General features: G+C 41.4%; 1 long non-coding RNA gene across 1 annotated transcript; it reads right to left on the bottom strand.

Moving 5' to 3' along the window:
* Nucleotides 1-5259: 5259 nt before the first annotated feature.
* On the bottom strand, nucleotides 5260-23510 carry LOC138629801 (uncharacterized). Its single transcript, XR_011311582.1, has 3 exons — nucleotides 23431-23510; nucleotides 6353-6395; nucleotides 5260-5331 (listed from the first exon to the last, which is right to left on the bottom strand). It is a non-coding gene; the product is annotated as an uncharacterized lncRNA (long non-coding RNA).
* Between the last annotated feature and the right edge of the window lie 557 nt (nucleotides 23511-24067).

Here is a 24067-nt window from a genome sequence, read left to right as displayed (position 1 = left end):
GGCGTCTAGCTTGGGTTTTAGTGTTATTGTCAATGAAAGTAAATATAGGCTGAGATGGAATGCAAAATTAGGCAAATTAATATTTTAACCAACTTCGAACAACAATTAGTTTTTTTTTTTTTAAACCCCCAAACACCAAACTTAACCCCCAAAACTGGTCCCGATTTTTGTATTTATATGCTTTTCTAATCAAATTTTTTAAGTGTACATGTTCATGACAATATAAATGATCTCTCTACTATATTAGATCCATTAAAAATAAATCTAATAAATTGTTAACCACAAAATAAAACCAAAAGATTTGAAGGATACCGCAAAAGCCTTCCTTTTTTCAGAGACTGAACCTTTTTCCTTTCTCTGACAGAAAAGTAGGGAAACAAAAGAAAATTGATCTAAATGTCAACTGAATCTCAGGAGCTTTTTGTCTGGAAATCAAAGAAAAGCTTTTTAGAAAAATATGACACAGCTGCCAAATATAATATCACTCTTAACACACTAGTGGAGTGCGCGTCCAACTGTTAGCCCATCAAAAGCCCGCTTGATTACACTCGTCGCGATTACAGGAGACATTACTGCCATTTCTGCTCAGACGTGAATCAAATATGAATGGGTTTTCTCTCTGAAGGGCGCCGAGAGGTAGCGGATGTCTCTGGAAGGAATTTGGAGGTGAAAAGTTATTCTGAGTTGATTTCAAGGAGATGGTTCTTCTGAAAGATGAGAGTCGATGGAGAGATGGAGATGACCCAGTAAGGGCAGAGAGGGAGAAATGAGGGAAAGCGGTGACAAGGTGGAATGAGGGCTGAAATAAGAGAGCACATACTTTACTTCTGACTATTCACAGAGAAACATTCAGCAGCAGAATTTAAGGTATCGCAACTCCACCTGTTGTTACACTTCATATTAGTTTAAAAAACATTTTCCTGCTTTCTTTGAAATATCAGAAATTCAGAGTCACACATGACGTATCACATCTTGATACTTGAGTGTGTTTGTTTTATGTGAATTGCGTCTACATATTTTAACAAACTGCTGTATATGACATGTTGAATCTTCGGGACCGTGCATGCAGTCGCACATTTGATGTCATTTAGTTTTGATAAAGATGTTTTGTTTTTTAAAAGTATGCCCTTGCATGAGTAAATCTAAATTTAATGTGCAACCACTAAAACCAACAACGTGCTGGACCAGCACTTACAGAAAGGTGTGTAACTCAGATACTGATGATGATCAAGTGATGAAACTTGGTACACTTACTCACAAAGGTTATAGGTTCCTCCTGCTCCATGCACATCATGCTGCTATTTAACATTCATGTGCAACAGGAGCAGTCTCTGAACCCTTTTGTTTTGGAAAATAAACCATTGTGTCTTTAAGTTTGAGGATGTATTGGTCCTATAGAGGGAGGTGGTTCAAAAAAATATATGTCGATTGTAAATAGAGGTATTGTGTCGTTTGGCTATGAGGATGGGTTGAGCCGGAGTACAGCCTCACAGAGCTGCTAGCGTGGCTCTTGGACTTCTTTATCAGATGCTCAATTAACAATTGAATGTAAATTTGATCAAATTTGTTTCTCCTTCTGTACATGCATGTAATCTGTGTGTGAATGTATTGCTCCTTGGTGTACAGTATTTGTGCTCCATTGGCTCAGGTAGCTGAACAGTATATGCCATCCACCTCAGCAGCAGAATGAAACTGTCATTCAGACAGGCAGCGCAGGCAAGTCAGTTAGTTTCTGTCATGAAATATTCAGCAGTAGGTGCTTATCTTCTGGCTTCACCACCACTGAACGAGGTAGCAGAATTAAACCTAGTCTATTATTCATTCTTCCCCCTTTCTCCATTTCCACAGCGATAATGTCATGCTATCCTCAACCCACTGTTTCTTTTGTTTTCTTATTATCCACCTATATATTGGACGAAGCAGCTTCACCACATTTTCCTGCTGTGGGGCCTCACTGATTTATGTGTGGTGAGCTTGTGTTCAGCAATATCAGAGGCAATAACAGCCTGTTGTGCTTGTTTAGCTAAAACAACAGCCTCTGGTCAGCTGAAAAAAGAAAGTATGTTGCTTGTTACACATGCAACCTCAAAAGAAAGAACCTTCCACGCTTCCTTTTGTCCTCAACAACTTACTCTTTTAATGTTTTCCTTTCTCTTTCTCTTCAGCAAATACCTCACACCATCTTTTGACTCCTCTCTAGCCTTTCTTCACTGGTCCTATCTTTGATGGATTACATGGAGGTGCTAGCCTACTTTTGATAAGCTCCATTTGTCAACACACAGCAATTTCCATACCAGACACTAACAAATGCCTGAGAAAGTCATTTACTTACAGCAAATTCTAATTAAACTATGATAATGGTTCTTTTGATTAGCTAATTTTGGTTAAAGTAACATGGTAATGGCTCTTATCTGAAGACAAAGGTCTTTCTTTTCTAAACAATACTCAGTAAGCAAAGGCTCAATCTTGAAATTCTTTTTTACTCAACAATTGGGAACTGGGTTCTTTTGAAGATACTGTATTTAAATATTGTAATTTGAATATCACTCTATTGTATTCTTGTAGCTGGATTATCACGAGAAAAGGAGTTTGTAATTTTTATGGTCAAGTAATCTCAAACTCTGGCGACTATTTTTTTGCTTTAACTTCAGTCTTCCTATCTCTTGTCAGTTTTGAACCTCCTTAACATATCGATGTGGTGTTAGAAGACATGACGAGCATAATAAGTACTCAACACCATAGCTAAGTATTTCTAATGCAAGGTACCAATGACAGTCTCAAAAACAGGGATTCAGACAGGCAGGGTTTCATATGTCACATACCTGAGAAGCCAATGCCATTAACTTGATGGGTGGAGCTTTGCATATCATCGAGCTGCAGGCCAGCAGCGGAGAGATGGGCGGAGATACAGGCAGGGACTCCTTCTATATTCATAGATCCACGCATCTGAAGTGAAAGCAAAGATGTGAGCTACTCATTTGGGCACTTTAAGGTATTACAGCATTTCTTTCTTGGAAAAAATTATAAATATGTAATTTTGGAGTTTGCGGGGTTTAATTAATGCCGGGAAAGGAGGTTTAACAATCACAGTAAATTTGTTGGACTGGAAACAATGAGCCTTAACCAGCCATGCTGTGGTAATGGGGCTATTGAGTTGGTATATAGTAAGCATTGAGCCCTCAAATCCAGTAGGGTCTGTGGATGGCGCCACTAGTAGTCAGCCAGTCTCTCCCCACTTCCACCCTCCTCCCACCCCCCTAGTGAGGAGCACTCAGAGCCAAGGTCCAGGAATTAGCCCCAGCACCCGGCCAGACAACAGATCAATGGGCCCGGTCCTGTATTGATAGGGCCACTTGGGCTCCAGAAGTGTCTGCTAATCCCTGCAGTTTATCAGCCACACTGGCTGCCTGTTGTCTGGTACAGTTTGCTGTTGAGCAGACAGGCTTATGTTTTTGGACACACATTCTCTTACACACACACACACACACACACACACACACACACACACACACACACACACACACACACACACACACACACACACACACACACACACACACACACACACACACACACAATTTCTTGAACACTTTACGCCAAACCACCACTCTCATCATCCCCTTTCCCCTTGAACATGGCGTCAATTGCATTACCCTGGGTGTTACGGACGCAGCTATAGAGTTGCCCTGTTTGAGTTAGCCTGGGCTGGGTGGCTGTAACTATATCCAGTGTCCTGCAAAAGGGGTAGGAGGCTGACTGGCTGGTAGACACAAAGTCTGACTGGAGTGTGGACCATTGATTCTAATGGGCTTTTTAGGGGGCCTAATGATGGGAATCTGTTCACGCCTCGCTTGTCACGCCTAATTAAGCCAAAGCAACAATGAGTCCATTCACACTGGCTCAAGTTACCTCTCTCACCCGTCCCGTTAGAGCTGGCATTGCTCACTTTAGCCAGGGTAACATTACTGGCTCCTGACTCATGCGGGGCTCCAGACTCACTTTTACATTGGTTGTACTGGTCTACCTAACTTTTTCATTCAGGTGCACCAACACATAAATTAGCTCGACCCAACATTTCTCCCCGTGCCTTTTGGCAAATCAATAATAAGTTTTAATACATTTTAGATCAAATTAAAAAATGATAATACACATCACTTATGAAATTATAAATTTCAACAAGTGAGCACCATCATTGTTATAAGGCTGGTAATAGCCCATAAGCCATCAGGATGTTTTAGAGCATCGTGAGGATTCCGCTCAAAAATGTCTGTATTGACTTGTGTTAATTGATTTACAAACAACGGCAACCAATAGTGACCTGACCCATTGGGTTGTGAACTGCCGTTACGAAGCCTCGAGTTCTGATTTTAGCCGTCAACCTCTTACTATTGTGGGGCCAGAAGCAGAAACCCGACTGCACCACAGGCCTGTCCATCAAAAAGACACGCTCCCAAAAATGACACTTTTTAAGGCCTAATATCTAATTAATGACAGATTATTTTCAGATGGACCGCCAGAAAACTAATAGGGAGTGACTTTAGGGAACGACAGCGTGAAGACCAGCGGAAAAAAATTATTGATTTGGTATTTTATGGGAGAAGTTGAATGGGAGTTTGTGGAGCCAGAACCTTTTTGATGCCAGCCCCTAGTGGCCCTCAGGGGTATTGCAGTTTAAGTCTCTTCTGCACACAGAGATTTTCGGTGGCACGTGCCACGACACTCTGGAGCCCTGTCATGCACAAACTGGGTGCTGGATGTTGTGGAGCCATTTTGCCAGCTTCTTTTTATGTTATCATTTTTGTTTTACGTTGCTATTCATCCACTCTTTTTTTTTTTTTTCACATAAATTGTTTTTTTTGTCAACTGCGTGCATTCTCTCATGTTCCCAAACAACTCATCACATGATGTTTTTTTTAATAATAATATACAAGATTCAAACATAACTTCCATTTACTAACAGGAGGCCTCTGTTGGCTTCAGTGCAACGTTTTTGGAGGGCTGTGGCCAAAAATTCCTTCAGCCAATAACAATGTTTCTGAAGTGATTACTCACAGGCTGATTGAACTGACTGGGGATTTGGATGAGGTCGCCTACAGTAGTACTCAGCGGTACAGAAACAAACACTCTTATTTGTATAAGTTGGATGACAGACTGCAAATGTGCCTTCTGCAATGTTGTTATCCATAAATGTTTGTCTGTTAGTATGATGGTTTTAGCTCTACTCACCTGAGGTCAGAGTGAGTTGCTTCCTGTCAGGCTTGGCGAGGGCCATCTATCAGGTGTGTGATGGAGCTGACAGATAAACGGCGTGCACAAGCTCGCTCGCCGGACCTGTTTGTGTACACATGCTTTTAGCCAGCCACTTAACAGCCAGAATTAGGCCTGCGAGGAGATAATTGCAGGGTTAATGTAGACAGGGGTTGGTGTGTGTTTGACTCAGAAGGCCCAGAGACACCTTTTGTCAACCTTTACCTGTGCTTTTGTCTCAGGGCGGTGTGTCTCTGTATGATGGGATAGGGAAGAGAGAAAGAGGCTATACTTATGTCTGTGTGAACGTGTAGTGTTGTGTGTGGGCTGGACATTATCTTTGCAGTTTGGACTGTTTGTTCGTTCTAACATGAATGCTGTCTGAAGCCAGGGAGTGTCTGTAAATATTGATCTCCTGTCTGTGACTGCATGAGGCACTCTGCCGCAGACTAACTCACTCTCTAGCTTTTGTCTGTTCATCTCCCGTTCTATTCTTCAGGTTGTTTGACATGGGGACAACAGTTCAAATATGGCATGATGAGACATACAGTATGTCTTACCCAAGACCTCAATGTAATTTCAGCAACAACAAAGAGTGCCTCCTATACAACCCTATTTTATTGGAATAACATTAATGACCTTCTGCAGTCTTGAACCTTCCCTAAATGACTCTTTTGTTGAAGCACTTCTGGCCTTCAAGCATAATTTACTAATTGATGAAATTATAGTGGCATTTCTATAAAGCTCACCTAACTGGTCTGGATACAAGGTGTTGTCAGGGAGAAGATGAATGAGACATCTGATACGGTAATGCACATGAAAGGATGCTGTAGCACTTACTAGCAGATATGTAGAGCACAGTGTGTGTGTGTGTGTGTGTGTGTGTGTGTGTGTGTGTGTGTGTGTGTGTGTGTGTGTGTGTGTGTGTGTGTGTGTGTGTGTGTGTGTGTGTGTGTGTGTGTGTGTGTGTGTGTGTGTGTGTGTTGGCACTGAGCAGTGTCATGCTTCTGCAGTGTGTCATCTGACCTTGCACCAACACGCCTCAAACGCAGGTCGTGTGATTGGTGGAAAGACAGGAAGGACGGCCCCATTCAGGGCTCCTTACCGTGACTTCAACCTTTCTCCTTCCGAGGCAGGATGAGGAAAGACTGAGAGGAGAGAAATAAATAACTGGTAATAGCAGATAATAATTCATAAGACCGTGCAGCTATCATTCAACTTTTCAATCAACAGCAGGCTGCGATTTAACAAAAGATGGCTTTTATGTAAACACCAACGCGGAGCATGAAAGAAAAGGGCTGGCTGGGAAAGGGTGGGAGTTTTTCTGTATGTTAACGGTGTGTTTGTCACCAAATCTCAGCCTGTATTGTCTGTTTGTGCATGTTTTCACTGAACAGTAGTCGTCCATTCGAGGTGAATTGTGTGACGTCTTTGTCAGTACCTGCTCATGCAATGCATTTGGTAAAGTATAAACGGGTTATATTTTGATGTACATAAGCTTATGACATTATTAGCCAATGGGCAGTCCTTCTATTCAAAATGTCCTTGGTAATGTGTCATATTTATACTGTGGGTATTTTATATTTTCATTTTCTGTGGTTTTGAAGTACAGAGGACCAGAGAGAACCAATACAAATACGGTTATCGATGTTCAAATAGAACTGATGTGTCCCCAAAAATAAAGGCAAAGATTCAGACAGTAAATTTGAATTAATCTCAATATATATAAATTTGCTTAAAAACAAGATCAACACTTTGGCTTAAATTCATCGCTTGGTTGTCACTCAAACCTGAAACTGGTCATCCTCAGGTAACACCAGACAGAGAGTGACATCGATTTGCTTTACTCTGCTATTTAGACATAAAATCAGCTGGATGAGGGCAGAACTTTTGGTTAACCCCTGGGGATGCTTTAAAAACTAATATGCTGAATGCAGCCTTTGAATAGCGACTCACAAGACAAAAGCCTCTTTTTAAATTTTGAAACATCATGAGAATCCTTTCACAAGAAACACATTGAGCAGCCCAGCTAAATTTCCACTATTTTCGATTTTCCATTTTATTGGCAACAGCTCGGCTAAATCCATTAAAAAGCTTTGCAGAAGAGTTAATCAGCAATTTATCCAGTAAGGACGGTTGGTTCCTTAGGCTTTGAAGAAACAGAATATTTAAGGCACGGAACTGTCAAATAAACCCATACGAAGCTCAAACAGTCACGTCATTTATCTCTTGTATCAACTGATGACCAGTAAGGTAATTCATCCAAACATTTACTCTGTTTGTGAGCACAACAAGGGATCTAATGTCTTGCAGAGAACTTTCCAAACCTGAAGCTCATCAAATTGCTAATGCGTCACCATTTTTTAGATCCACCCCTTTCTGCTAAAGGACACTAAAACACAAGTCATGCACACACACACACACACACACACACACACACACACACACACACACACACACACACACACACACACACACACACACACACACACACACACACACACACACACACACACACACACAGACAGACAGACTCCTCATCCTTGAGATGCAACACACACCCATCAGTGCCATGCAGAGACCCTATTCACGGCTGTCTCGGTCAAGCAAAATCAAAGATGGTGGCGCCTGGCCGACATGGTGAACATGACATCTTGTCCTTGCGTTTTCTTCCTGACAGCCCCTGGTTCTTGTCACCCCGACGCCATCCTGCCTGCTTTCATAACCTGTTGGACCACACGGCATGTCACAGGCCCGGCCTCTCGGCGTGTCACAGGGCTGATCAACCCTGTGTGGCAGCTACCTGACGCCCGTCTGGCAGCTCACCTCCATCACTGTCATGCGCTCACATTCCAGTTTCTCCAGGCCCCATCGCAGACATGATTTATAGCTCGGTGGATGGCGAACACAGCAGCAACGGTTCAGAACGTGGGCGTCACGTCCTGTTTTTACTTCTTAGGCAAATTTATACTGTACTAATGCATGAGAAAATTTGATTCCCTGAAATGATCAAAATTTCCCAAACTATCAGGGTTTTCAGTAATTTGTTGTAAAATCACTCTCGCTGGCTCTTCAGCTACGTGATAATTGTGGAGAATGGATGTCTGGCCGCGCGGCTCCGAGCTTAGAAAGCTTCTAAAACATCTTCGTATTTCGCTGTTTGACAATCAGGGTCATCTTGATTGCTGACCTCTTTGTTGTTCAAACCTTGCTTGAACAGCAAATACGTGTATTGAGGTGCACCGTTGGACGCCATCCGCAGACACTGAACAGGCTAGTGATGACAGATAAGTAGCGAGACGAGCCCTGACAGGTCGCAGCTTCTATCCTGACGTGACACCTAATAAGAGGTGTTTTTCTCCCAGAAACACACATGCCGACACGTGCACGAGAGCCGGGCTCCGAATCGGCTCTCAAAATAATAAAAGAGGAGAGTTTTTGGCGGCACGAGATGCAAACGGAGAGGAAAGGACTCAGTGAAAGCTTTGTTCCCTCGAGTCTCAATATAACAATGTTTTGAGCGGTGTGGAAATAGTTTGGCTTCTCTCATTTTGTTTGTTTGATTTTTTTTAAACAGTCAGCAGCACTGACAGATATTTACTCTGTTTTTTCTGAATCCACTCTTTGATTTTATGTTTATACGTCGTTCCCAAGTCGCATGAATGAAAGGAAAGAATTGGGAATATGGACTAAGTATTGTGTAAATTATGGATTATGATTTTGTTTATTCAATCTGGGTTGTATTGATTCCCGAGGCACATGTGAGTCGACAGCGAGAAGGTTAGCAACTGGTCATGCCTCCGCGATGGTTCACATGATTGAGCCAGTGTGAATGGTGCTGTTTGTTGGAGATGGGCAAGGAATAGGCTCTTTGTCAGATCTGGGGGAATTTTGAGAAGAGAGCACAAACTCAAACGTTCCATCATAATTATGTGTTTTTGAGAAGCAGACTTGTAATAACGTTCAATGAAGATGTTTTTATATAAGAGATACAACAGATACGAATTTTACAAGGCAGAAATAAATGCTCTTATAAAGACACCATTTAAGTACAGGATCTGAGGATTATTTCACAATGGTCTTGTGTATTGTAAGACAAAATATCTTTCCTCTGAAATGTGAGTGAAACTAGCGAGTGAAAATGTTTCTTGATTTTGTTTCTTTGCTGTAATAATTCATTATTTTTAGAAAGGCGCGTTATGAAAATCATTCCACATTCTTTCACTTCCTCTTGTCAGAAACATTTAAATTCGGTCTTCAGACAGCACAGTTACAATTCCCCCGTGGTAGCACTGATCGATGATTTCAGTTTTACTCTGTAATCTAAGCCTGTTTTGCAGTCAGCAACATTACCTGCTTCCTCACCGGCCCTCTGAGTCCAGCTGGCACTTAGTGCACCTGACTCAAGGGAGATGAATATGAAATGCCTCTTGCTTTGTTTCGCTTCGCAGCTATTGTTGCTTCTGTGATTAGATTTGAGATTGAAGTGCCCTGTAAACCAATCTGTAGGTGGAGTGTAAGACTGTAACCCTTCAGAAAGTACCTTGCCATGATGCACAGCTGAGTTTATGGCTCCTGTCATGTGTTTCCAATGGATCCACTTGGCGTTCATATTAGAGCTGGTAACGATTGTAAAATACTCATTAAATCACAAAAAACTTAATCATTTATGCAACTATCGTCTTAAACATATATTTTCCCTTGTTTTTACTGACACATGGTATTATCGCACTACCGCCACCAGAAGATGGCGCTAATGAACCCAAAAGCTGTTTGCCAACTGCCGTTAAGCGGAAAAAGAAAAACACAAAAAGGAAAACGTGTGCGTTGCTGTGAGATTAGCTGATACAGTAAAAACTGAATAAACATGCAAAGACGACTTCAGCCGTCAAAAAATTTTGTTTGAAAAAAAAAAAAAACAGTTTGCCACAATTAAGCACATTTAAGAGTGAAACAACGAGCAGAGACCATCTGCAGACCAACAATCAAAGGCTGACTTTGTCCACTGGGGAAGTAAGATGATGTTAGACGAGAAGACACAAAGACATGCTTCTCATCAGCTTTCTCAGTGGTTTGTTAGCATTTGTTGAGCCCAAGTTGCATGAATGGGTCTATATGTCTCTATGTGTGTGTGTGTGTGTGTGTGTGTGTGTGTGTGTGTGTGTGTGTGTGTGTGTGTGTGTGTGTGTGTGTGTGTGTGTGTGTGTGTGTGTGTGTGGGGGGAGGAAGACACTTTAAATAATAATGAAATCGTTCCCCGTGAATACATTTTTGGTTTAAAGTGCCCATCCCTAATTTAGGAGAAGGAGAATATTCTAATTGTATTTAAAAGTTTTATTCTACCGATATAATAACAGAATGGTTGGGTCATCTCAATGACAAAACTTTGCCCATGCTCTCACAGATCAGTGAACTTTCTGAACTCACTGATATCCAGCTTGCAGCATCCCCCTCTGCTGTCACTATATTATCCATGAGGTCAACAGTCATAATGATAATGAGCTCAATCACAGGGGACAAGTTCTGTCCAGAAGCTACAGTAAGCAACTAGCTACCCATAGGTACCTTTTACACCCCCCCCACCACCCCCACATGTAACTACAGCCATACCAACTCTCTTTAGCTTATCTGCCCCCAAAGAGACTGCTTCAGTGGATGGGAACTGCATCTGTTAAAGCATGTAGCTGTCAGAGCAACTTAGCCACCAGCCTCTCAGACGTGGCCCAGGGGGAGCTGTCCTTTCTGGGCCAGTGAAGCCCGATTTTGTTTTAGGGCTTCGGCTATGCTAGCGTCTCTGTAGCTGGATGGGATGATGGATCGTATCGGTGTAAAAAGACTAATTTTGTCTTCTTTCAACGCAGATCACAATGAATTCTAGTCTAAGAGTGCCAGCTGTGTTTGAAATTCGATGGCGCCTGGAAGTAAAGATTGGCTTAAGGGCTGCCACTGTTGGCAGCAGTGAGATTGGTGCCAGTGCTGGTGTGTGTGTGTGTGTGTGTGTGTGTGTGTGTGTGTGTGTGTGTGTGTGTGTGTGTGTGTGTGTGTGTGTGTGTGTGTGTGTGTGTGTGTGTGTGTGTGTGTGTGTGTGTGTGTGTGTGTGTGTGTGTGTGTGTGTGTGTGTGTGTGGACGGAGTGGGGTTTCTGTGGTTTGGTTGTGTTGATCATTTTGTGGTTCCCTAACTCCATGTTTTAAAGACACACGGGGGCTTTGGATTTCCAAGTGTTTTCAACTGGAAATTTAACACTAAGCTTTCTATTCAGTGGCAGCAATGAACTGTGATTAGATCTTTTACCTCGGCACAGAGAAAATTACAATGTTGTCACTCTAATATATATTTCCGTTCCTTTTCGGGAATGAATAATTTGTATTCAAGCTGCTTCACCGCATGTGTTTGAAGTGTGTCCGGTTAAAGCTAGGCTCCTTTCCAGTGTTTTTGAGGGATATGGGTTACACAGATTTATTTTAGGAAAAAGGGTGAAAGTGGCAAACTGACTGATAAAAGAATGACAGATACGTAAACAGACAGACAGGAAAAACACACAAGTACAACTTGACCTCGACAGATTGAGATAAATTACTGCTTTTTGATTCTATTTCCGAAGACTTCTTTCTCTCCAGCGTCTTTCTGCTCTGTGCTCCTTCAGGAACAGGTGTTAGCCAGCAGATACGGTGGGTGGATTAGGACAAGTTTGCCAAAGATTGTCAGCGAGGGTTTAGATTTTGAGATTACACATATGGGCAGGGGCAGCAATAACACAGGAAATTCACACTTTAATCCGCATGTCGAAGCTCTACCGAGGGGATATAGCCTTCCAGAGGATATATGCATATTATTAAGACTTTTCTGTTTGTGCCGGAGTATTAGTGAATAATGCCACCTAAACTGTCAAATCCACAGATTTATGTTGATCTGTGTGAATGAAAAGAGCTTTTCACATAATCCCAGATATGGACTCAAACACACAATAAGCAGGTATAGATATAGAATAGATTTAGGTTGTGAAACCATTTAATATCCTCTTATTTGTTTACACTGTGATTGTGATATTATGCTCCTTACGCAGGCCGCTAATTGCAGCTATATGATTACAATAGTTAATGTCATTATGTCAGTTTAATTTATTCGATTGACTGGTTTGTCTCTGTATGAACTGATGCCTCCAGCTCCAGACCGCCACGCACTGAGTTCTTATAAGAGCCTGAAGTCGAGGAGGGTCAATATCAACATATTACTGGGCTCTAACAGAGCTGCAGACAGTCACAATGAGACAGGATCAGCAAGTCAGCAGCACCTGCCGCTCTCTGCACGAGGCGACACACACACACACACACACACACACACACACACACACACACACACACACACACACACACACACACACACACACACACACACACACACACACACACACACACACAGAGCCAAGGATGCATAAGCAATATTCTGACAAACAAACACAGATGAATAAAGACACAAAGATAGCTGCACCCCCACACACACACACACACACACACACACACACACACACACACACACACACACACACACACACACACACACACACACACACACACACACACACACACACACACATAAACAGAGCTCAGGCTCAGCTTAATCTAATCAAGTGCGATGGCTAGCTCGATTAATAAAGCCAGCTATTGACTTCTAATTGGCGCCGCTCTGCTCTGCTAATTTCCTGGGACGAAATTACACTAATGCGGTTTGCCTGATGGAGTACTTATAGTTGGCTCCCAAGAGAGACAGGCCTCAGAGACGGATAGATAGCAAGGTTGGAGAGAGAGAGAGAGCGAGAGAGAACGAGAGAGAAAGAGAGAGAGACATAGAGGGGGGAGGGGGGATGCTAAACTTTGATAAAGATCGGAGACTGTTGTTTCAGTGCAGACCATTTTCTAATCAGTGGTCTGCTGTCTTTGGAAATGTCATGCAGGCTGATGTAGCTTCACTGCTTGTAGAGAGAGGGAATCAGAAACAGAGAAACAGAGGGTGAGAGGAAAGTGAGAGGGTGGAGTGCAGGACAGCTCGGGCTGCTGACTTTCAATAGTAGAGTGTAACACTAGCCACCTGTCTACACACTAATGAATTCTCTCCAAACCACTCCATCGCTGCATGCACACACACTCAGACCGACACACTCTCAATGCTCTGATCACATTATTTCTGGCAAGCCAACCTCAGATATCCTGTCACAGTCAAAGGAAGGTGTGAAACACAAATTATAGGAGAGCAAACATCTATATTTTGTAAATCAAGTACTACAGACTAAGATACAAGTTTATTTCCTACTATTAAAGATTAAATAATACCATTGATACGTATATTTTTATGAAGGCTGATAATGTTTTGATGAACATTCAAGAAGGTCAACACACACACACACACACACACACACACACACACACACACACACACACACACACACACACACACACACACACACACACACACACACACACACACACACACACACACACACACACACGTTAATTCTGTTTTCATACAAGTCATATTTTTGTCAAGGCAAATTATTAAGACATATTATCTGGTGAGTTTAGCACTATCTGCGCCTTCTGCTCCTAATCCATATTTGTAATCTCAGTTCCTGTGACGGTAATTCTTGAGTTGCGTTCACAATCCCTCAGCAACACATGCTATAATCCCCAGTTGACACTGATCTCTGCGACCAGCAGCACCTGTTCTGTCTCAAGATGAGAGAAAACACACTGCACTTTCTTTTGTCAAATTTTGATCTGTTTTTTTTTTTTTTATTCATCTGATTAAACACCAGATTAAAGATTCATTCTGTAAAGGGCACTGTTGGAAATAAACATTTGGCTTATGTGATTTGTCCAGTGTGTATCGTCTATAAATATGATGAATAACTCAATAAAAATTAGGTATTTTCATCAGTAGCTTTGTTATTCTGTGTTATTTTGTAATTTCCGCTTCTTCCAAATATCAAAACAAGGTCACAGATTGCTACTCTGTAATGTTCATATCTTACTGTTTCTGCCTCTGGTGGATTTGGAGGAAACAAATAAATTATTCATGTTAAAGTTAAGTTAATTATCTTTTTCATCACATATAAATAGTCCAAGTTTTAACAAATCTCTTTATAATATGAAAAATTACGATAATATCCTGCATCATATTCATTCTCCTAAAATATATAATATAAAGATCTGTTTACTACTTGTGTGGCTGGGACTTTTATATCATTAGATCACCTGTGGCAGCTACAGGTAAGTGAGGGAGTAGAAATTTGTACTTCTTACATGCTACGTTCAGACTGTCGGAAAAACAACACATTTAATGAATTAATGAAAGTTGGAAAATGATGAATTCTCCTTTTTCTTAATCTTTCTTAACCGTGCTGGTGACCTGGATTGTGGTGAGTTGTCTTGATCCAGTGTTAAGATCCCATGTTAAGGAAGGGATTGGTGTTTCTTTGATGCCCTAGATTACCAGTAATCTTATCTCCTCAGATTAGGAAAGATAAGAAGAGTGCAAAAAATGGGGTACTTATCGGGCCAATAGGGATTCACTCTTGACTTTAAAATGAAGTAAAACAATAAACACATCTTGTTAAATGTGACAGAAAAGTACTGGACTAAACTGGGCTTTATTCATATTTCATTTCCTGTACTGTTTTTTTTGTTTTTGTTTTTTGTTTTTTGTTTCTTGTTTTTTTTGTTTTTTGTTTTTTGTAAATCAAAAGCTGATTACACTCCACAAAAGTCAGTGAGCTGAAAACAACATATTTTGGTGATATGTTTGTTTTTCTTTCTTTCTTTTTTAAAATCGGCTCAGATATTTATTGTGGATATTAAGCATATGAAACTGGCAATCCGTTTAATATTTATAACGGAATCTATTTAAAAAAAAATGGACAAATATAATCACCACTGTTTGTGTTGATTTAATCTGCCTGTAAAACAGATTCGGTGACGGGTAAGTTCCTTTTCTCAGGGTCTGAGTCGCAGCGTGTGCAGACTGTCTTACAATACATGTGATGCTGAAGTTTTACTGTAATTGAAAGAACAATCTGAAGACACAGAGTGTCTCTCACACACACACACACACACACACACACACACACACACACACACACACACACACACACACACACACACACACACACACAAACACACGCAGCACCGAGATCCTGCACGTACTCACACCCACACGCACACAGCCGAGAGACGCTAGTTCCTCTTGAACCTGGTCCAAACACACACTCTCTCAATTAGCTGGGGCCGCCAAGGCGACGTCAACGCGAACTTCCAAACAATAGGCACAAGGGATTCATAAAGCACGGGGAGGAAACATGAGCTAATACCACTATTCCAATTAAAGAAACATTTGTTGCCTCTGACACCTAAATGTGATTCTCCACAGCTGTGGCGTGCTCCAGTACAATAGTAGGTCTGCAAGGGCAGGGTTTGTTGCATTGTTGGCCGTCGATTGTGTGAAAGGTTGAGTCAGGCCCAGGCCCGGTCTCTTGAGAGGTATGCTTCATCACAACAGAGGAGACCTTTTGTTTTCCCTTTTCAAAGGATTTCCAGCACTCCCTGCTCCAATCATAGCCCCTATTCATAAAAAAAAGAAAACCCAGAAAGCTCAAGTGGATGGTGATGGAAGATATAAAAGTACTTCTGTGGCTGTGATGTTTACTGATGGTCGTTGTCTGTGGTGAACGCTATGGGAAGACAACCCACATGTAAAATACTGTGTTCTTTGTTAAATACTGGAGGATGATTCAACTTGTGCACACAGTAACATTACATTAATACTTCAACTGTCTGTTGATAATCTGCCATCATAATAATCTTCAATTCAATTATTTTTAGAGTAATTCATGGTCTCAGTGTTGTAGTACTGTATACCTTGTCAGCAGCGGGCTGGTGTGTTGGTTCTTTAACAGTAGGGGTCACTCTTCTCTCCTCCGTTGTGAAACTTTTAGATCAGTGGCCTGACACACACAAACCTGTTGGCCAAGAATCAATCATACACACATGCATGTACATTTGCAGCACATATGCATGCAAGCATGCACACAGCCACCGACATCAAACAAATTCAAACACAAACTTGCTGTTCTCTCAAAAAGAAAGGTCTGCATGCCTTGTATCACAGTAACATGGCCTCCGACAGCGACAGCCGTGTTGCTTGTCTTGTGGTAGATGTGGTTAGTGTCATACAAGACCAGCTACTGAGATGCCTATGGACTCAGAGAAGCTTCCTGCCAGGACCCTGTCACTTGACTAACCCAGGACTGGTGTGTCAGCATTCCCTGGGTGTATTACTGTGAGGAGCCATGGCTCCAGCACACACCACACACCAGCCTCCAGCCCAAATCACTAACCTGGCCACGGAAACCACAAAGCCCTGTATCCATTTTAAAATGACAGAATATAAAAAAACAAAAAAATAAAAAAAAACACTGACCATCCGACTCCAATGATATATTCAACATCAGAGAAACCCTGAAAATGAATATGTATCAAACATGTGCTTGTGTAACACTGCAGATATGCTTTAATAGCTGAGCAAGCCACCATCTGGTTGCCTTCTTTTTGCATTTTCTAGAACCATAAGAAACAAACAGCTTCAAGCATGGTTTTGATTTTCACACATAAGGGAAAATCAATTTGGTTGTTTTCAGGAAGAATTTTTATAAACATATTAAAGGAAATCCACATATACAAAGTAGCCGACACAGAAAGCGACAATGGGTTGGACTTTCTCTTGAATTTTACCCTCCTGACTTTGTGCCTCTGTTAGCAGTGAGGCATTGATGAAATCCAGAAGTAAAATAGCTTTAGTGGGTGCTTTCCTTTTCAAATCTTTCATCTCAAGCTGGCTAACCTGATCTGAGCAGCCAGACTCTGAGCCGGAGATCTCTGCACTTCCTGGTGTCCCAGTAATGATTGTTAATGATGTCATCTGATCAGGAGGAGAGGATGTGTGCGGGCATGTGTATTTGTGTGTTCAAAATGCGGTCTGTGTGTGCGCCTGTGCAAATAATAATGGGTGAAGATACCTCACCAGATTGAGTAGGGGGTCATTTTATGTTGGCGGGAGGGAGGGGGTCAGGAAACGTGGAGGACAATGAACTCCAGTGTCTGTTCATACAAACATAACTGTCTTCATCTTCGAGCTGAGCAAGAAGCCACCCCTCCCCTTCGCTACCCCCCTCCCCCCCATCCACCCACCCACCCTATATACAGTGGCAAGAAAAAGTATGTGAACCCTGCATTTACCTAGTTTTAAAATCATAAAATGTGATCTGATCTTCATTTAAAGTGTAGAAAAACAAAGTGTGCTGAAGATAGTAACACATAAACAACTGACAATCCCCTAAAAAAGATATAAAAAAAAAAAAAAAGACAGCAAGCTTATCTGGAGACAGAGTTGAAACTCAAATTGCTCCTTTTTAATTCTTCCACAAACAAAACTTAAGCCGAGAGAATTATTTGAAAGATCTAATAAAGATCATATTTACTGTGAACTAGCCATTGACACAACTTAAATACTGTAGCTATACGCCAGCTGACTAAATGTATTGTTCTCTGCTGTCTTTTAATAACAGGTCAATTTAACCATCTGAAATGGAAACCTTTACATATCCTGTATATATCAGAGAGAGACTCGACTCCCAAATCAGCAGCAGAATGATGATCCACTGAAACAACAATTCTTCCACAATATCCTTCTTCTTTTTTTTTTTTTCCACATATTTTGCAAATACATTTCATCTGGGTTTATATCAGTCTAAACAGTGAAAGTAGCCTTTTAATGTAAAGCCAAGACATACAGGCAAACATGCTCGTTCCCAGTTATAGACGGTGTGAACGGCACGTCATTGGATGTACATACAGAGATAACATCAAAGCAGCATTTCAAAACTTATTTGACTGCTGCTCCAAAATGGAAATCAAAACACTTTCCATATCTTCAACAAGGACCCCAGAGGTTATGGCTTGGCTGTTAGATAGCCTAAAATGCTGCATGTGTCTGACACAAACAATGCTTAATGATTTCCTCTTACAAACGTAAAGATGTGGGCAGACAAGGCTTTATAAAAGCCTTGCAGATAGTGCTAATGGAGCCGTGGTTGTTAATGGGCCAGCAGCACTCCCGGTGATAAATGATGCTTATCATACTCAAAGCACCAAGGATTTGTTACACTTTTCCCAATGCCCATCCTTTGATGCAGCCACAGATATCACTAATGATCTGTGGCATTGCTGTGGCTTACCATGTATGGTGTAACGTGGTGTCATATCAAGAAACTGTTTTCCCATTTTATCTCTAAAATACACTTTGAACGTTTAAATTATTTGTATTCAAGATAAAAGGGCAAGACAATAAATAAAATCACAATTGTTGAATAAAAAGCCAGACCACTGTCTCCACTAACTGTCTGCGGATCACCAAGTAGACACAAGAGGTCTGCGGATGACAAAGACAGGTCACGGTCCTTGTTGGAGTATCTTTGTCTGGGGGGACAAGAGACGGCGGACCATTTGACAGTGCTACATTTAGTCCCCAGCCGAATGGGTGTAATTACATCATGTTAGGCTCCTAACTGGTTGGTAGGGGTGAAGGTGAAGGGGCGTGACCCCACACTTCCAGAACATGACCTGGGAATGTAGACGTGAGGCTGGAGTCTGCTTGTGACAATAGCTCGTGTGATGACCTGGCTAACGGGCCACAGCTGATGTCCTCCAGCATCCATCTGTTCATTTCACCTCCATGACTCCGACGTGGTGAAGATGTCCGGGTGGAGCAACAAGACCAATTTACGTGACATTTTACATACTGTTTGATATATTGTCTAAGCTATAACCCCAAAACAGGTACATCTTTACGTTCTTTACTGGGAACAATTAGCAATTTAGATAGAAAAACACTAATCTAAGAACAATTTAAGGATTTTATATATAGTATATATAAATATTATTTCTGTTGTTTTGGAGCAGGTGAAGATATCTGCCATTCAATAACGTTTGTCTACAGTGGCATGAAAATCCATCACTTATGATGTTCTGCAAAATATCATGAACCAACAAAGAGCACAAATGCACTCATTCATCAAAATGATATTTCACTATATCTGCTCTGATACATAAAACATATATCCTCATTAACCATAACCTGACCCAGGAAATTTATATCATCCTGGTTAATACAGTTGTCTTTTGATCCTAGTCATTAATGCACCATTAGGACTATATTTTATGTACTGTTTTACGCAGCACTCACTACCACAGACCTTATTATGAGTAAAATGATCAATATCCAGATATATGTGGTTCTGGAAAGAGAGAGTGTTTTTTAGTTAGAAAGTAAATTGAGCCCAAACTTTTCTGTCAAAGCAGTAAAAGACATCTCGAAAATTTGTGGTAAATCAGAGGCAGATGTGTATGTTTATAAAGATAAATTGAATTAAAGGCTAGTCCGTATTTTGTTGGCCAGACACTGGGTCCTCAGTGGCCTTCTAATCATGCTGTCGGTGATTTAACTGGCTTCAATAGGTAATGCCATTTAAGGGGAACTAAGGCAGGCACCAGGAAATGAAACACGGTTGCCTTAACATGGATTGTTGAAGTAGTGACTTGCCCACCCCCACCCCCCCACCACCTCCCCTTTCCTCCCCAGCCCCCCACCCCTTCACCTCCTTCAGTCCAAGAGAGAACCATGGCTAAATAGCAAAAAACTAATGGAGTAAATTGCTGGCCGTGGAAAGTATCTGGCTGTATCTGTTACTCTGAGACCTGAACCTGTGCACAAACACAACTGTGTACTCAAGAAGCAAAACAGCACACTCGCATCCACATGGACAAACACGCAGGTTTCACACACACATGGACAAACACAAGGATGGCTTCAAAACCGAGCGGGCGTATTCTCAAAATTGGGGATGTTACACAACAAGGTTTTGACTCTGTGATTGGGTGCCATTTTTCTATCTGTAGGTTTTTAATAGAGATTACGCAGGCTCATCAGGGACGTGCCTTGTATGTAAAATATTAGCAATAATCTCCACATTAGTCCCGAACATACGAACGCACTTTCACAATTAGCGTGACACCAAATCACCTTTAAAAACGTTAAAAAGCTGATGTCTCATTAAATTAATATTAAATAAATTAAAGGTTAATCAAATAACAAATGTAATTTAGAAAGGTAAATAATACAACATTAAATATTAGGAGAATAAAGATTAACAGCCATAATATTAATGATGTTAAACTTTCGGTTTTGAATTTTCTCCGTGTCAATTAGTATGTTATTACCTTGTTTCTGCTAAATGTGTCGTCAAATTCAAATGAGAAGCACTTTGTCTGACGTTGGGTATTTTATGAGTTTTCTGTGTAAAGTGAATGTATTTGTATGTGCGGGCATTAGCAAAGCTAACGTTAGTTAAGCTGCCGCTGAATCTCGCCTCCATTAGATCAAACTCAATTTACAACTGACCTGTATTTATGTGCAAGGTGATGTAAAACTGAAATATTTGATGTTGCACTTTCATATGACAGGCGGCTTTTTTTCTTTGGTTACGAGAGGTTTTTGATGTTTGCACACCTGAGACCCTGGAGTCAGACAGCGAGCCACCCGCAGGAGAAATCACCTTTGATGGACATTTTGTGCAGGATCTACCAACACTTCACCATTAAGGACAGATTCACACATCTGAGCCGGTCGGACACAATACAACTCACCAGTGTTGCTGCAACAGCAGAGAAACTCACTTTGAGCAACCTAACTCAACGACTGATTACATGCTGAGGTGGAGAATCTATTTTGATCTGTGACAACTCTTTCTTGTTTTGGTAATGTGATTCAAGTGTTTTGAATTTCTAATTCACTGGTTAAAACACTGGTTACTTAGCAGAGAAAAGTGAGCTCGACTCCTAAATAGGACTAACCATAATAAAAAGAAAAAAAAGGAATCTAAACTTAAGTTAGGAGAGATAGGAGTAACTAAACTAAAATTTAAAGGAACCTAGATTGAGAAAAATAGTTTAACTACTAAGGTGAAACAAAAAGAAAATAAACAAACTGAAGTGAATCAGAAGAAAAGGGAAATTGTCGCTGGGTTAAAAGGTTATTTTCATTTGCTTTAAAGAAATTTGTATTTACATTTCATGTGTGTATTATGTGAATTTTGGTACCAACTTTTGTTTATAGTTTTCTATCTTTCTACATAAATAAAGCGGCAAGTTTCTGGTCTTTTACTTTAAAGTTCCTAGTTAGTAACTGCTCCTCTGAACTAAGTGTCTGGTCTGAGCTGTCTGCTAATATCTGCAGGAGTTACACATGCAAGTTAAAACAAGTCAATGTGGACTTGTTTTCACGCAGGACAGTTTCCTCGGTGAAAGTCTTCTGTTTGACTTATTAAACCACCCCTGATCTCCTCCTTTCATGGACTTGGTCACCTGACTTCTTCTTCTATTGCCACCATGATGACTTCAACCTCTTGAGGTCACAATAAATGCCGGTATTGGTCGTGATTAGCTGCTGGCATTGATGACATGTACAGTCGTGTTTTCAGGGAGGACGGTTTGATTAGTCGCTGACTGATGTTTAATAAATACTGATATATGTTTTTCTTTGTTGCTGATGAGTTTTTAAAAGATCTCTTGTTAGTTGAGGAAGTGCAGACAAAGAGACACTCTGCAGTTTTCCTGACCCCGGACCTCCATCGTGTGATTGTGGTAGGAACCGTCTTTCACCATGTCTTGTCTAACAACTGGAAACCTTTTGGCAACATGCCAACACCACAGTTTCTGGTCATGATCAAAACATAGCGGAGTGCACATACCACAATGCTTCACTTAGTTTCTGCATCAAGTAGTGGCATCAGTCTTCTCATCTATCTCAAGAAAGCAAATGTATTTTCAACTAATCTTAGAAATGGATGACAAGTATGTCTTACTTCACTGTCAATTACAATATCCTAAAAATAGTTCTATAAAACAACATGTACAAAAAGCAAAAGTCCCTGAATAATTCCAGAATTCTCTCTTATATTTCTTCTCAAATAATTTTGAAATGGATATTGTTAATATTTGGATCCATGATGTCCCGTCTGCAGCCTCAAGCCAGGTTCAATGCTCCCTGAAGCAGCTTATCTAGTCTCAAAGCCCCCATCCCTCCCTCTGCTCAGACAGACCCAACCCTTTTTCCAGGGAAAGGTCCTTCATTATTCCCCGTCAGGTCTGCCATTTTTCACCTTTGTCTAAAAATACAATGGAGGAGGTGGGGAGGTCTGAAAGATTGCTCAAGAATTGCCGGAACAAAGCGAACGAACTTGGATGGGCTAAAAATACAGCACAGCGTGTGAATACGATAAAGGACTACAGGAGAGGACGCTGACAAAGCTTTACTGACTTTCAAGTGGGAGAACAATGTGGCAGACACTTTCAGGGCGTTTGGCTACACACTGTGGCGGCTGGACAGGCTGTGAAGCAGGATGTCAACATCAGCCCTCATGGAGAGAACTGAAGGCTGCTACAATAAAGCCCATAGAGCAAGATCGGACAAATAATAATTCTTATTAAAGCTATGGCAATAAAAAAAAACAAAAAAAACCCGACATGCAGTCGTACATACAAAGATATTGTATGTGTTTATAGGGAAATAAAAAGGTAGAGAGAGGGGCTGAAAGGGGTATAACAGGAAAGTGCAATGTGAGAAGGGCCTGCGACCCCTCAGCTCATCGATTCAGACAAGGAGGGCTGGACTTAATTACCCTCAATTTCCCCCCAGCCATCACTTTCCCGTTGATCACTTTTCCCTTCAAGTGAATGTGCACTAGGAATAATGTGTGTATGTCAGAGAGGAAAGAAACAGAGAAAGCAAGAGGTGTATGTTTTCAAGGCCAAAGCATTTGTGGTGGATGCGGTGCTCTGGAAATTGTGGGCTCCCTCATCTGTAATCTGATTTCAATGGCACTGCCTTTAGAGGTTGAGTCAATCTGATTTTCTGCCTTGACTGAGTGACTGGGTTGGTTTGTGTGTGTGTGTGTGTGTGTGTGTGTGTGTGTGTGTGTGTGTGTGTGTGTGTGTGTGTGTGTGTGTGTGTGTGTGTGTGTGTGTGTGTGTGTGTGTGTGTGTGTGTGCGTCCACACTGCAGGAGGTTAAATACTTACAAGGCACCACTCAGTCAGTCGGTCTGTTTCCTGGTGAGGCATCATGGGAGCATTTGATTGGGTGAGTTGCAGAGAGTGGAGTCAATTAGACAGCGTGGAGACGTGAGACTGTGGGTAAAAAAAAAAAAAAAAAAAAAGAAGACAGGGAATCATACAATTACAGGCCAAATCAACAGGTGGGTTCCTGCTTTCATCAAAATATTTTCGGTGACATCAGCCACAAATGACACATGAAGACGAATACGGTGTTGAGTATCCATTTCATTAATTCAAGTTACTGGTACCGGAGTCCCTGACACCCAGACACAAACACAAATGATTAAATGCTCAAAAGAGGAAGTAAGAAATGTCTGAGAAGCCTGAGCCTACAGCCTCAACACTCCCCACCCAAGACGATCAACGTAAACAATTAAACAGTCGTGATTGCTGCTCGGGGCTGATGTGCAGACCTCCCTTTTCCGTGAATTAATCCTGTCCAGTTTCACCACTTGCATGCATGCATTCAGACACACACGCTCTAATGTGGTGCTGTTTACTGTAATTAGTATCAGTTCATTTACAGCCCACTGACCCAAGGTGACCTGCTGGATGTGGGTCAGCAGGGACGACCAGCCACGGTGGAGACGGGCGGTGCTCA

Source organism: Brachyistius frenatus, unplaced genomic scaffold, assembly GCF_029030835.1.
Source record: "Brachyistius frenatus isolate BFR_SWC_R1_liver_20210118 unplaced genomic scaffold, ASM2903083v1 Contig_122, whole genome shotgun sequence".
NCBI classification, from domain to species: Eukaryota; Metazoa; Chordata; class Actinopteri; family Embiotocidae; genus Brachyistius; species Brachyistius frenatus.
This window is presented reverse-complemented; position numbering and strand designations above follow the sequence as displayed.